This window comes from Polypterus senegalus, chromosome 13 (assembly GCF_016835505.1).
Source record: "Polypterus senegalus isolate Bchr_013 chromosome 13, ASM1683550v1, whole genome shotgun sequence".
Classification (NCBI taxonomy): Eukaryota; Metazoa; Chordata; class Cladistia; order Polypteriformes; family Polypteridae; genus Polypterus; species Polypterus senegalus.
The window spans coordinates 76,635,140-76,648,198 of NC_053166.1; the positions used below are offsets into that span (position 1 = coordinate 76,635,140).

General features: G+C 35.4%; 1 protein-coding gene across 1 annotated transcript in view; it reads left to right on the plus strand.

Annotated features, from left to right (window-relative positions):
* LOC120542743 (voltage-dependent L-type calcium channel subunit alpha-1D-like) overlaps positions 1–13,059 on the plus strand; it is a 210,354-nt gene that overhangs the window by 58,632 nt on the left and 138,663 nt on the right. The gene's annotated exons all lie outside the window — the stretch shown is intronic.

Sequence of the window (13,059 nt, forward strand, 5' to 3'; positions counted from 1 at the left end):
ACTTGCTTGTTTTAGGTTTCCCCTGGAGTAAGAGACACAATCACTGAATTTAATGGTGAATCAAAATTACAGTATTGGCAGGAGAATTGTTTTGGGAATCACTTACATAAAAGTACACTCTAAATATTCAGTTTGTTTCTCCTGAAACCTTTCCACCACAATAAAATGCTTTCTTAGATGTATTTAGTTAAAAGGAAATTTTAGGAATTAGAATTACGCTAATCTGAATGATGATTGTCCTATTGTTATATTACCAGGAGTTCCTCTGTCAAGGTAAGGATTTATGAGCTTTCTTGACCTGAATCAAAAGAAATGGAGGATGACATACAAGAGAACCTCCAAAATGGATTAATTAAACTGTCCAGCAGTACAGTTGTACCTGGTTTCTTTTTCATTTATTAAAAAAAAAGTTGGGGAACTTTTTCACTGCATTCATTATAGACAATTAAATAAGATTACCATAAAACACACTTATCCCTTGCCCTTGATTTCCTCATAACTCAAACAAGTATATGGTTCTACAATATTTACTAAATGAGATCTACATAGTATGTACAATTTGATCAAAATCATGAGGGTGACAAGTGGACAACTGCTATAGCTCTGGCCATTATGAAAATCTCATCATGCCTGATGGATTAGGAAATACACTGGCCACATCTCAGTCTTTCATTAATGACATTTCTTGGGAGATTTTTATTTTCTATTAAAATGCTGAAAAAAATATCCACCATGACAGACAAGTTTTAACAAGATTTCCTTTGAATACCTGGTTGTCACATCGCAGTGATGTGAATTTTTCCTAAACATCTTCAGGCTTTTTGAGTTATTATTAGGGCAGTATTAGTATTATTAACTAATTAATCGCATCATTGTAAGTAATTAATTGTCATTAATTGCACCTAACATTAAAACATATCTCTCTTGTATAAAAGGAAATCCTGGAAAGCAAAAGCTTTCGGAAGTTTCCGAAAGATATTTAAAAGACCCGCGAGACAAAAGAGACTTGCCACGGAGCATCTCGCGGAGACCGTAAACATGAGACTTGGTGCCAAGAGACTGTCCCAGGGCCGTCTCGCAGGGACGTGGAACATGAGATTCTTGCAAGAAATGCCCTACTTTCAACAGGTATCATAAGAGCACATCCATCAAAAAACAGTCAGTTGTGTAAAAGCACGTAGTGCACACAGATCTTGTGTGCTCAACACATATAAAGCGTATAAGGACAATACGGAGAATAGACACCCAAAGGTGTTGGAGAGAAACACGGCAGATAAGAGATTATGAAACCAGTAAAATTCGAAAGTATTGCAGCGTCCCAGCCAGGTCGTGGCCATTTTGGTTTTAAGTGACTGTTCGGTCCGATTGAGGGAGGGCAGAGTACAGCACGGAAGACTGATAGCGGGGTATTGATTGATGCGGTAAGGGGGGGGTGAGACACGGAGGATGAGGGATTGGTGAGGGTGCTAAAAAGTTATGTTTGGGGTTACGAAGTCAGTGATTGTTCAAGTAAAACTTTTGTAACACTTTATCATGTCAGTAGCTACAGTATCAAAGAAAAGATAGAAAAGATCGCATTACTGCCGAACAAAAGGTGATTAATCATCAGAACCAGGTGTAATTGAAAAAAGAGCAGGACAAATCGAGGTCAGAAATAAAAGGCAAAGAGTAGACAAAAAAGTCTTTTCGCATTCGCAAAACGGGATTTACACAATAATAGACCATACGCTATCAGAATCTGTGGTCCCACAACAGTTAAAGCAACGACAAGTTGAATTTCAAAGAATACACAATTCAGTCAGGTGTATATTTATGATCATGGAGAAGTAATGCAAATTTTAAAAGGCAAAAAGAAAGGTAATGTATATATTCCGCGAATAACATTACACACCAAAGGAGATCGTGATATGCCATTCGTATTAAAATGTTTACAGTTTACTGTGAGAATAGCTTTTGCTATGACAATCAATAATTCACAGGGACAAACATTAGAAAAATTTAGATTATTTATTAGAGAAACAGAAACAATATTCACTCACGGGCAGTTATACGTTGCGTTGTCACAATGTGTCTCCAAAAAATACTGTTTTTAATGAAGCTTTAAAGTAAAAGTGCAAATAATGAAACTGAAACAATTCCAAAGAAAAAAAAATTAAAATTGTATATCCGATTAACCAAACACAGGGATTGGCAAGCAAAGCAAGCAGGGGGCGAAGCACCCTAGTAATCATAAAATAAGTAGTTAAATCATGAAGTAAATGCTGTACACACTGAAGTAAATACACACTGAATCACAAAAATAATGTAGAATCAACACAATGGAATTTAAAAAAGTTTAATGGCATAGCTTAAACTTAAACAATGACATTAAATCTGAACATTTAACTGTAGATAACAGTGTAGTGCCTCTGGGCCCTGATGTGAGAAAAACACACTCCATAGGTGGTCAAGACCTGTCTGAGAAGGACAAGACTACCTGGAGAAGCTGACACAGAAGCAGCTCCGCAATTGCTGTTTTGTAAACACAGTACTTAGAGGGGTCCAGCTGCAAGGGTGCATGTTTGCCAGTGACTCTCATAGAGCGGAAGAATAGTGGGCATACAAGTGCTGACTAAATGCTGTGTCTGCGAGCACCAATCTTCAAACTGATATTTTTAATGTCATCTCCAGTAGTCAAGATCCTTTGGACAGTTTAGCATGTGTATGAAATTTAATGTTTTTGTAGTTAGTGGAATCATGGTGTGCCTTTGGATTTTGTGGGTTACAAAAAGTGTGCCGCCACAGATAAAAGGTTGGAAAACACTGCTCTACACCTTTGCTTTTGGCATGCAAAAAAGTTCTCTGTAGCAGCTATCTCACATGAAAAGTGACACAGTGCATTACTTGGGTGGTCATGAAGTGTTCTATGCATAAATTAGTGAAGATACTGCAAACTGGAATAATGGGTAGGGATAATCATTAAACTTTAGTTTAATAGAATTTTGTCATTATATTAAGACAGTCAGGACTGCAAATTACCTGACAGACTGGTGACTTATATACAAAAGTAATAGAGGCATATTTTAAATTTAGTGAAACTCAAAGATTTTGCATTTAGGTGGTATGATATTGACTAAATCTTCTTACAGAAATGTGAATTGAAAAAAAGAGCACAATTTTTATCTTTACTCTAGCATTGCACCAGGACTGCAATAAATTACTTTTACCATTTGTAGAGTTTTCTTGAAGTGTTATATATAGTTCAGCAATTAAAATCTCATCATTTGACTGTCTGTATGGCTTTTAACCTGCAGTTCTTGACTTTCCCTTAATATCTAGTCTTGAAGAGTATTTGTCTAGATTTAGGGATAAATGGAGACTGTTGGTAAACAAATTAGTTGATGGCTGTAACCTCTGCTAAGCAGTTTGCTAGATGGCCAGAGTTCAAGGTCATTCAGAAGGTATGACTTGATACTCAGGACATCCAACTCATAAACTGACTTAATGATTTATTGGTCCTTACACCATTCTTAAATGTGTGATTGTGGTGACTTAAAAATTTTTTAACTTCCCATTTCAAAATTCATACTAGTTTCATGTTTCTAGATTTAAACCTGTCCATTCTAGCTATTTATCAGAAATACACCTCCTGCGTCTTCTGCTTTCTTTGAAAGGGAATAGGAATATGATATGCAGACATTTATTTATCCACATCCATACCCGTTGCAAGCCATGTGAATTGCATGTCATGTTGTGATGACAAGTTGAGTCATCATTTCCCACCTATGTAAGACAATAACGTGGAAACTTTCTGTCCAGGTTTCCGGGAAAATAATAAACTAAATCAGGCTGCACATTTTCTTTTTAGAGCTGATTCAATTACAAAGAAAATGCACTTTTGATCTCCTACAGTTTTTCACAAGTCTCATATCTCACAGTAACAAATACCTTTAATAGCTGTTAACTGTCAGTGACTGGTCTTATTTGCCATAGACTCCCTTTTCTTACCAGTTTCCCTTGCTTGCCATGTTTTGTGCTTTTGTTATTTAACACACTCTATTATTTAAAGAACGTTGTTTTGGCTTGGTCATTTTAAGACAGAAGTTTACAATAATTCTCACCCTTGAAGCAGATTTTTGATTATTTAAAGTGTTTTTGAACCATTAACGCCTGAACCCCATTTTGGCCGTGTGCAAGCCTTGAAGCCTGTCTTTTGAGTTTGAAGCCATGCTGTTCGAGTTAAGGACTGTTTTTAAGGCAGATCGATAAAGACCTAATCTGGCTTCTGTTTATTTATATAATCATACTTAGACTAGATTATTGTTGTTACTGCCTTTAAGACAATGCTCTTTCTAGTACAAATGTGCAGTTAGTTAGAAAGTAGTTGTATCTGAATGATTCATGTGTTTGTATCTTTATAAGTGAAAGTCATATTTCACATTCAGAAAGGTGTGCTTACTGAATAATAACCTTAGTAGCAAAAGATGACTGGGAATTACAAAATCCCTCCAAGTTTTAATGAAAAAAGATCATATAAAAGCTGGAAAAGTGAACTTGTAATTTGGAGATGAGTGATAGACTTTGAAAAGAAAAAGCAAGCACTTGCTGTGACACTTCTGATTATGGGAGGGCAAGAGATATGGTGGTAGCAATACTAGCAAAAGACAAACAAGAAAACTGGTATGAATAACAATCCAAACACTCAATGTGTATTTTTGAAGGAGGAAAAGGATAGCGTTTATGAGGTGCATTTGTCAAATGATAGTATAACAAGGTAAGGTACAGTTTTGAAGGTGGACTACATAGCTGAATATGAACAAAGCTATAATTATATATGTTAATATGATACAGTATAACTCTTCTAGGTGCTGTATTACATTCCAAACTGCTGAATAGTGCTTATATAGAAACTAAACAGAAATGGTTGGCTCAAACTGCATGCTCAAGCCTAACTTTTGCCTTAATGAAGTTGCTGTTAATGTTCCTCTTCAGTGAGAAAATGGCAGTTTCAAGAGCTTCTACTGGAATACAATTGAAAACCGATGTGGCTCATTTTACAGATTAAAAACAAAATGTGTAGTGATATCTGAAGAACCATTTGAAATTGTTATTATCTGGTGCATATTTCCATAAGACAGTTTCGGTAGAAACTCAAAATGTGCCATAGAGTAAACTGTAAAGACTGTCTTGTCTGCATAAAAGTGAACAAGTGAAGTTAACTGAGAGTCATGCAAATGTGGATGACATAGAGCAGTGCACAATGAATGCTATATTCAAATTAATCTGCCTGTGATTGAGAATGTTTGGGATCTGCAGTAATTAACACTGCATATACTTGAAGTATTTGTGGAGAAAAGTGGCTTGATAGTTTTGTGAGTGAGCTCAGTCAGAACAAAGTGAATAAGTTGATTTTAGTACCAAGCTGTAGAGATTCTAAATTTGATTAGAAAAATAGTGTATGCTATCAAAAATGGTTGAATAGAAGTGATCCCTCTAGATATCAATTTGCTATTAAGCAGAACGTCTTTAAAGGGAGCTGAAGCTGTGCTTGATATTGAGAATGTCAGGGCAGTAATGTTCATAAACACTCAATTAAGCTGGAGCTGACCAGTTGCAGACTTTATTGCATAAACATCCTAGACAAGGACAAACAAGAATTACTTATATAAAAAAGAACCTTTGTATCAACACATAATCATTTCACATGTTTTAGTGATGAAGCATTGCAACTTCAAATAAACCTTGTGAAATTATAAAATATTCAATCCACTCATGGAAAAGTATTCACAGACCACCAGAGAAAATAGAGTGACAATGAAGGGGAATTTAACAGCTGAAAATTATAATATTAACATAAAGACAACAACAGCATACAGTCCATGGACTTTTAGAAAGACTCAACCAAATAATAGCAGACATCATTTTGAAAGTTAAAAAGAGTGAAACATATGACTGGAAAACTGCATTTGTCTGGACGCTAGTGGTGAAAAAGGCTATGCACAATGTACAGTAAATGCCTATAATCCGTATCAACTGATGTTTGGACAAAACCCGACCTTGCCTTACTAGTTGTCAAAACACCAACTCTTGAAGGATCTACAATGACTGTTTCAGTTGGACAGCATATCAAAGCTTTAAATGAAACATCTAAAGCATTTGTAGACAGGATACTCAGAGCTATTTGGAAAAAGCTTTTTCCTATAGATAAAAAAGAACAAAATCAGAGATAATGTACACTATACATGAGTTGATTTTACACAATGGAAAGGCTCTGCAGTTGCTGTTGGACAAGATGGTATGGTAGTCTTTGTAAGACTTGCAGGTATTTGTGCATGTGTACATCACTCAAGATTAAGGAAGATGGAATGTTTAAGAAAAATATAATGTGTCCACAGTGCAGAATGTGGCTGAAACTTGTCAAAGAACAGATAAAAACTATTCATTTAACAAAGTAATTGAAACAGACATGGATAGTCAAATGGAGTTATTAGCAGTGACACAGAAGCTGTTACTGAGGTAATAGAGCATATTCAGTAACCATCAATAAACAGACAGTTTGCACAGAAATCAGGAAAATCGATCAAATTCACTGACAGAGACAGTCGAAATTCTTTATTGAGCCGAAAAAGCCAGAGGAAAATATAGAGATTGATGCAATTTGTGCCACACTGAGTCTAATGGGCTTTCTGAGACCACAGGCTCACATGATTTATCGAGAGTTGAAACTCATAATATCAAACTAAATGATTATATGCAGAACAGTCTTCTCTCTAATGCAGATGTGCTTCAGACCAAAGACATGTCTTTTGGTACAGCAAAAGAAGAAGAACTGTAATTGGAAATATAATGGGTTTTTGAGGAATTACCACATCTATGGAAAAAAAATGCGTTTCCACAAGATGAATATGCACCTTGAAAGAGACACCAACAGGTATACTGCCCACAGCTCACGTTGTGGCTAGAGGTTTTTAACAATTTGGTAGGGGTGAACTTCCAAAGGATTCACCAGTGTGCTGTTCTGAGTCTTTGAGAATGCTCCTGGCAGTCATTTGTCAAAAGCAGAGTAAAGTGCACTCCATAGGACTACATTAAGATATTTATATTGGGCCTCCTGTTGAAGTTAAATGCAAGGGGATATTGTACAAGCTGAAAAAGTGTCTTTGTGTGCTTGCATATGCATCACTGTACTTTTTCATCAAAGTCAAAGAAACAATAAGAAGCACAGGGGGAATAACGTCATTAGCAGATCCTGCTATATTCTATTAGCTGGACAAACATGGCAATGTAAGTGGACTACTTGCTTCTCATGTTGATTACTTTATTTAGAGAGGCTCCAAAGACTTTTTAGAAACTGTAATTCCATAATTAAATCTTTGTTTCATAAAACCTTTTTGATGTGAATTCCTCTATTGGAGTTATACACTTACAGCTGGAATACTACATACACATCCTCTATCCTATCCCAATAGACTCTTCAAAAGGCCTGAAATGTGAAATACCATTTACAGATGTAGAAACTGATCAGCTGAAATTAAAGATAGATCAGATTCTATGGGTTGCTCAGCAAAGCAGGGCAGATATGATGTTTGATGTATGCAACCTTGAATCCAAAACTACGTACTGTATGCTACAGTACAAAGCAACCATGAGACAAAAATAAGAAATGAAAGTCATGACATTTCACATTAAAATTTCAATATTTAAGACATAACTCTTTAAAACTGGTCCTGTTTAGTTTAGTGATGACTCTCCTGGAAATGTGCCTGATAGTGGTACCCAAGGTGGACATTTCTTAATATTAATGGGTGATGGAGGTAAATTCTCACCATTCTCTTGATAATCTTAAAAGATAAGAAGGATTGTAATGAGCACTCTTGCAGAAGAAACACTTTCCTTGACAGATAGGATTGATGTTGCAGTGTTTCTTGCAACTCTATTTTCAGAATTAAAGGTGGTGCAGACGGTCATATTCTGCCCATTACATGTGTCTCTGACAACTACTCACTTGGCAATACCACACCAAATGTGTCACATAAAAAAAAGACTTAGATTGGTGATCGTAACTCTTGGAGTCTGGAAGGAAAGACCAAATACTTTGGTGGGCTACAAAGGAACAACTGCTTGACCAAAACTGGTGCATCTGCCTTGAAGTTGCTAAAAGCTTTAAGTGACAGGATATGGCATTTCAAAATGAAAGATTTACATGTGTATATGCTCTCATAAAAAAAAAAGTTTTGTTATTATGTTAAACATACTTAGACTATGTCATAGTTGTTGTCTCTGCAAGAGTCATGTATTATTTAGTAAGGTTATGTTAAATTGATAGTATTTTCTTAGTTATGTTAAGTGTTTTGCCTATATATTAATGCACAGTCTATGCGAGATTCTATTATAACCCCCACAAGCTAAATTGAAATGGAATATTCTAATTATTTGTTGTTCCTCTGACTACAGATTAGTCCCTATTTGGGAACTGCCTTGTAGTTGGTAAGGCATGGAGGCAAACAGTTTTCAAAGAGTTTTGTATCATAGTGAAAGTTTTGACCATATTGAATGTGCCGTATGTATAGAAGGCACTGAATGTATTACATAAAGCATCTCTAAGTTTGCCGTAGAGAAATAACAGAATCACAACCTTTAAGTATAGAAAGTAACTGAACTTTAACAAAAAAAAGCTAAGTTTGTAGAAGAAACATTTTTTCCTTTTTTGCCTTTTATCCTGCGGGTGTAATAACCTTTTTCTCTAATTTTACGTGTACTGTTTTTCTTTAGATTTTCAGTAAACCTTTTTAAAACAAACTTTATTGGACAGAGAAATTTCTTTTGTTACGCATTTGACTGGATTCTACCTTGCCAACTCAGTAGCTGCTCGATTTTGGAAACCTGGGATAGACACAGCTACAATCTCCTTTAAGACAGTGCTCTTCTTAGTACACACGCAAAGATGTAGATTTGAAAAGTAGTAGTTTTTAAATGGTTCCCATGTTTACATCTCTCTATTATAAAAGATAATCTTGAGACAAGACTTTTCCTAAGAGATTTTTTCAAGTCCCGCCCTCCTCTCAACCATTTACAACCACTCACCTCTCATTAGTGTGAGTGCTTTTGTCAGCCACTGTTCCTGCGCTTTCAGCTGTTATAAGTTTTTACATTTTCCTCACTTTAAGTTCCCAATAAAAGGAGACTTATTATGTCCAAATCTTATTGATGAATTTCATCCCGAAGGGTTATCAACAGAAGAAATGAGTATGCGGGCAATCCTAGCACTGAGAAACAATGAAGTCAAACGAATTAACGTGAAAATTGTCGATCGATTACACAGCAATGACATGTAAAATTTTAACAAGCAACAAGGAAGGTAATGTAGTACATCTTCCGTGGATAACATTAGACACATAAGGAGATCTTGATATGACATTGATATTAAAATGTTTACAGTTTCTCATTACAATGGCTTTTGCTATGACAATTAACAAATCAGAGGGACAAACATTCGAAAAACTCGGTTTATTTATTAGAGAAAAATGATATTCACTCACGGGCTGTTATACATTGCATTGTCACGATGTAAGTCCAAAAACAGAATCAAAATTCAATGCGATATTGACGAAAAGTTAATTAAAAAAATTGTTTTTACTGATGTTTTACAGTAAAAGGGTAAGTTTAAAAAGTATTTGTGTGTTAATTTCAAAGCCAAACAGAATAAAAACATATAACGCAATGAATACCTTTAACACAACATGAAACATAATTATCTTTCAATTTATTACATTTTATTATTTTTTACTATGGTTAATTACTCACTGTAATGTAAAATAGCTAGTTCTATTATAAATATGTAACAATTCCCATGAAAATAACAATCTGTTTCAATTGTACGTCCATTTTCCCATACGCGAGCACCAGATCTGTGAAGTGGCTAGTGCGTAGAGCCCGCCCAGGGGTTGGCGAGCGAAGCAAGCAGGTGGCAGAGCCCCCTAGTATTTGTAAGTAAAATTCATATTTCTCATTCAAACTGGTGTACTTTTTGAATACTAACAGTTAGGAGTCCTTAGATTTTTCTTTACATGAGAAAATAAGAAATTTGACAAATCACAGGAGACTATTCAGTCCATCAGACTCTTTAGTAGCTAAGCTGTCCCAATATCTCATCCAGATACTTCTTAAAGGTTTTAATTTTTTCTTACTCAACTACATGTCTTGGTAGTTGGTTCCAGATTCCCACATCACTTTGAGTGAAGAAGTACTTCCTGGTTTCAGTTCTAGATACACTTCCCCTTAATTTGGAATGGTGTCCTCGCGTATGTGATTCACCATAAGGCTGAAAGAGTTTGGCTGGATCTACTTTATCTGTTTGAGAATTTTTAAGACCTGGGTTAGGTCCTCACACAGTCTCTTCTGCTCAAGACTAAGTAGGTTTAATTCACCGAGTCTGTCAGAGTACTGTACAGCATATCCTTATATCCTGGGAGGAACTTCACTGCACAGCCTCAGGTACTGCTATGTTTTTTGTAGCATGCTGACCAGGGAACTCATGCATACCTACTTGCATAGAATTCACACTAAAACATGGCATATGGACAAAATTAGAAATGTCCGAATGCACAAAAAATTCAGATGTATTAAACTGCGTAAATAAACTGAGCAGAGCCTTCTTAAAAATATGCGTCAAGGGTTTACATATATACTCACTAACAACATAGCGCACAGACAAAACTAGACAAAACTAGAAATTTGCATATGCACAAAAAGATTCAGATGCATTAAACAGTGTTCTATGCACTCTCCCTTTATACATCCCAATCAACGTGAATTTTAAGTCACAAAATTTTGCTGTTTGAGTATGCAAATCAATACAAATAGCCCCTTCTGTTCAGTGTTTTACTAAAAGATAATGGCAAAGCATATGAAAAAAAGAAGAATTTTAGTGAATGTGAAAAGGAGGTCTGCTCAGTGAAGTGGAGGCAAGGAAAACATACTATTTGGTGGTAGTATTGCACTACAGTGTAATGAGATCTAATATATCTGGATGACAAGCAGATAATACCATCCCATACAGCTGGCATGGCATGACTCAGTGATGACTGAGAAATACCCGATCGGTCAGCCAGTTCACATTGAAAAGTTCCTGTGGCTAAAAACCCAAGGGTAGATCGAACTTGTGAAAGAAAACCTAGAGCACAATTCCTGAAAGTCTGCCTTTGTAAAGCGGGCCCTAGTTCGGCACACAGCTGCAAGAGGATAGCTCTTAGAAATCTTAATCAACTTTGAAACAAGTCATCATCATGGGACAAAAAATCAGTATGATCTCTAAATGCATACTTTACTCTACACTACACTACAACACTACAGCAATCCATGATAGTTGGAATAGTTTGGCCATTCCAGGCACCATTACATTGTTATGGATTGATTACAATCAAGTGCCTGCTGTGGCTGCCGTAAAATGTGAGTAGCATTACACCAAGTTTAGCTTTTATACATCTCAATGTGAGCATGGAAATGGGTGTATGCAACATTTTTGTGCATATGCACTGTTTATACATGAAGCCTCAGAACTACACACAATATTCCAGTTGCGGTCTCATTTGTTTATTATGTAGTCTGAGCATAGCATCCCGTGACTTATATTCAAGTTTTTATGATATAACCTAACATTTGATGTGCTTTTTTAATATATTCTGCACATTGCTTAGATATTGAAAATGTTTGGTTAATAATAAACCCCTAAATCATTTTCAGAGGTTGCTTCCTTTAGGACGTGGTCTCCCATCTTGTTTTTATAATTGATATTCCTTTTGGCCAAATGTAGCACTTTGCATGTTTCTGTTAATTTGCATTTTCCAAGTATTCACCCACTTCTGAATCTTGTCCAAGTTTCTTCCTTTACAAATACTTGGGTAAAATATTTGTTCTTTTCATTTTTAGTTTCCTTCTTGTTTTCAGTTTTTTCTCTTTTTGTTTCCCTGAGTTGTCTTATATTCTATTTTATCGTCTTTTTTACTGGAGTGGTGTTGAGAAAATACTTGCTGTTGGTTTTGGCTGTACTAACATTTTTTTGGATTGTATTTTGACCTTTCAAATGCTTTATCTGATCTCTTGCTGTAGTGTCTTGTATTCTCCTATTGTACTTCAGAATTATTTGGCTGTTTTTTGTGTTCTTTTAAAGTGATCTTTTCAGTTTTACTTTTTAAATAATGTCTGTATTTATGAATTTCAAACAGTGTTTTAACATTTTGTTTCATTTATTTTAGGAATAAGCTTATTTTCAGCCTGGATCAGAAATTCTCTGATGTAACACCAGATATCATTTATAGTTACAGAGCTTTTACTTTCCCATTATGTTTTTGAGATTCTTTCTCATCCCGTACAAAGTCTGCTTTCCTCAAATTATAGTTCTTCATTTTGGCATACATTTGTGTGTTTTTAAAGATGATCTCAAATTTTACCATGTTGTAATCACTGTTGCTTAAAGTAAGAAAACAGTTATTTGTCATTAGCACCATTTCAGTTTCTTGTTTTGTATTTCCAATAGGGGCTTTCCAGTCAATGTTTGGAAAGTTAAAATCAACCATGATGTCTCATCTGATTAAATAATATGCTTTGCCTAAATTATAAGAATTTGGCTGCAGGTAGCACATCCTAATAACCAAATCTCTGGCTTTCTTCCTTACTAGCTTAACCCACCATGATTGTGACCTTTTTTACTTCTTCCATTTTGAATTTATGGGCATGAAGGTTGTTTTTAACAAATAACATTGCATGTCCTTCTTTCCTTCCTTGTCTGTCATTCCTGGGGCATGTATAATCACTAATATTACTGTATATCTGTCTCTCTTACTATCCTTTAGCCATTACTCCATAATTCCTATAAAATCGTCATCCCAAGTCAATAGTGTTAATGCTAGTTTGTATATTTTCTTTCTAATGCTCCTCACATTAAGGAGGAAACATTTTAAATGAGGAAAGCTTATATGTATTTTGGTCAAGTTTTCTTTAGCTCAGGTTGGCTGTCTATTTCTTAGTTTTTTCCCCACAAACAATCCAGTTTATAATGTTTGAACACTTTGCTGAAGATTC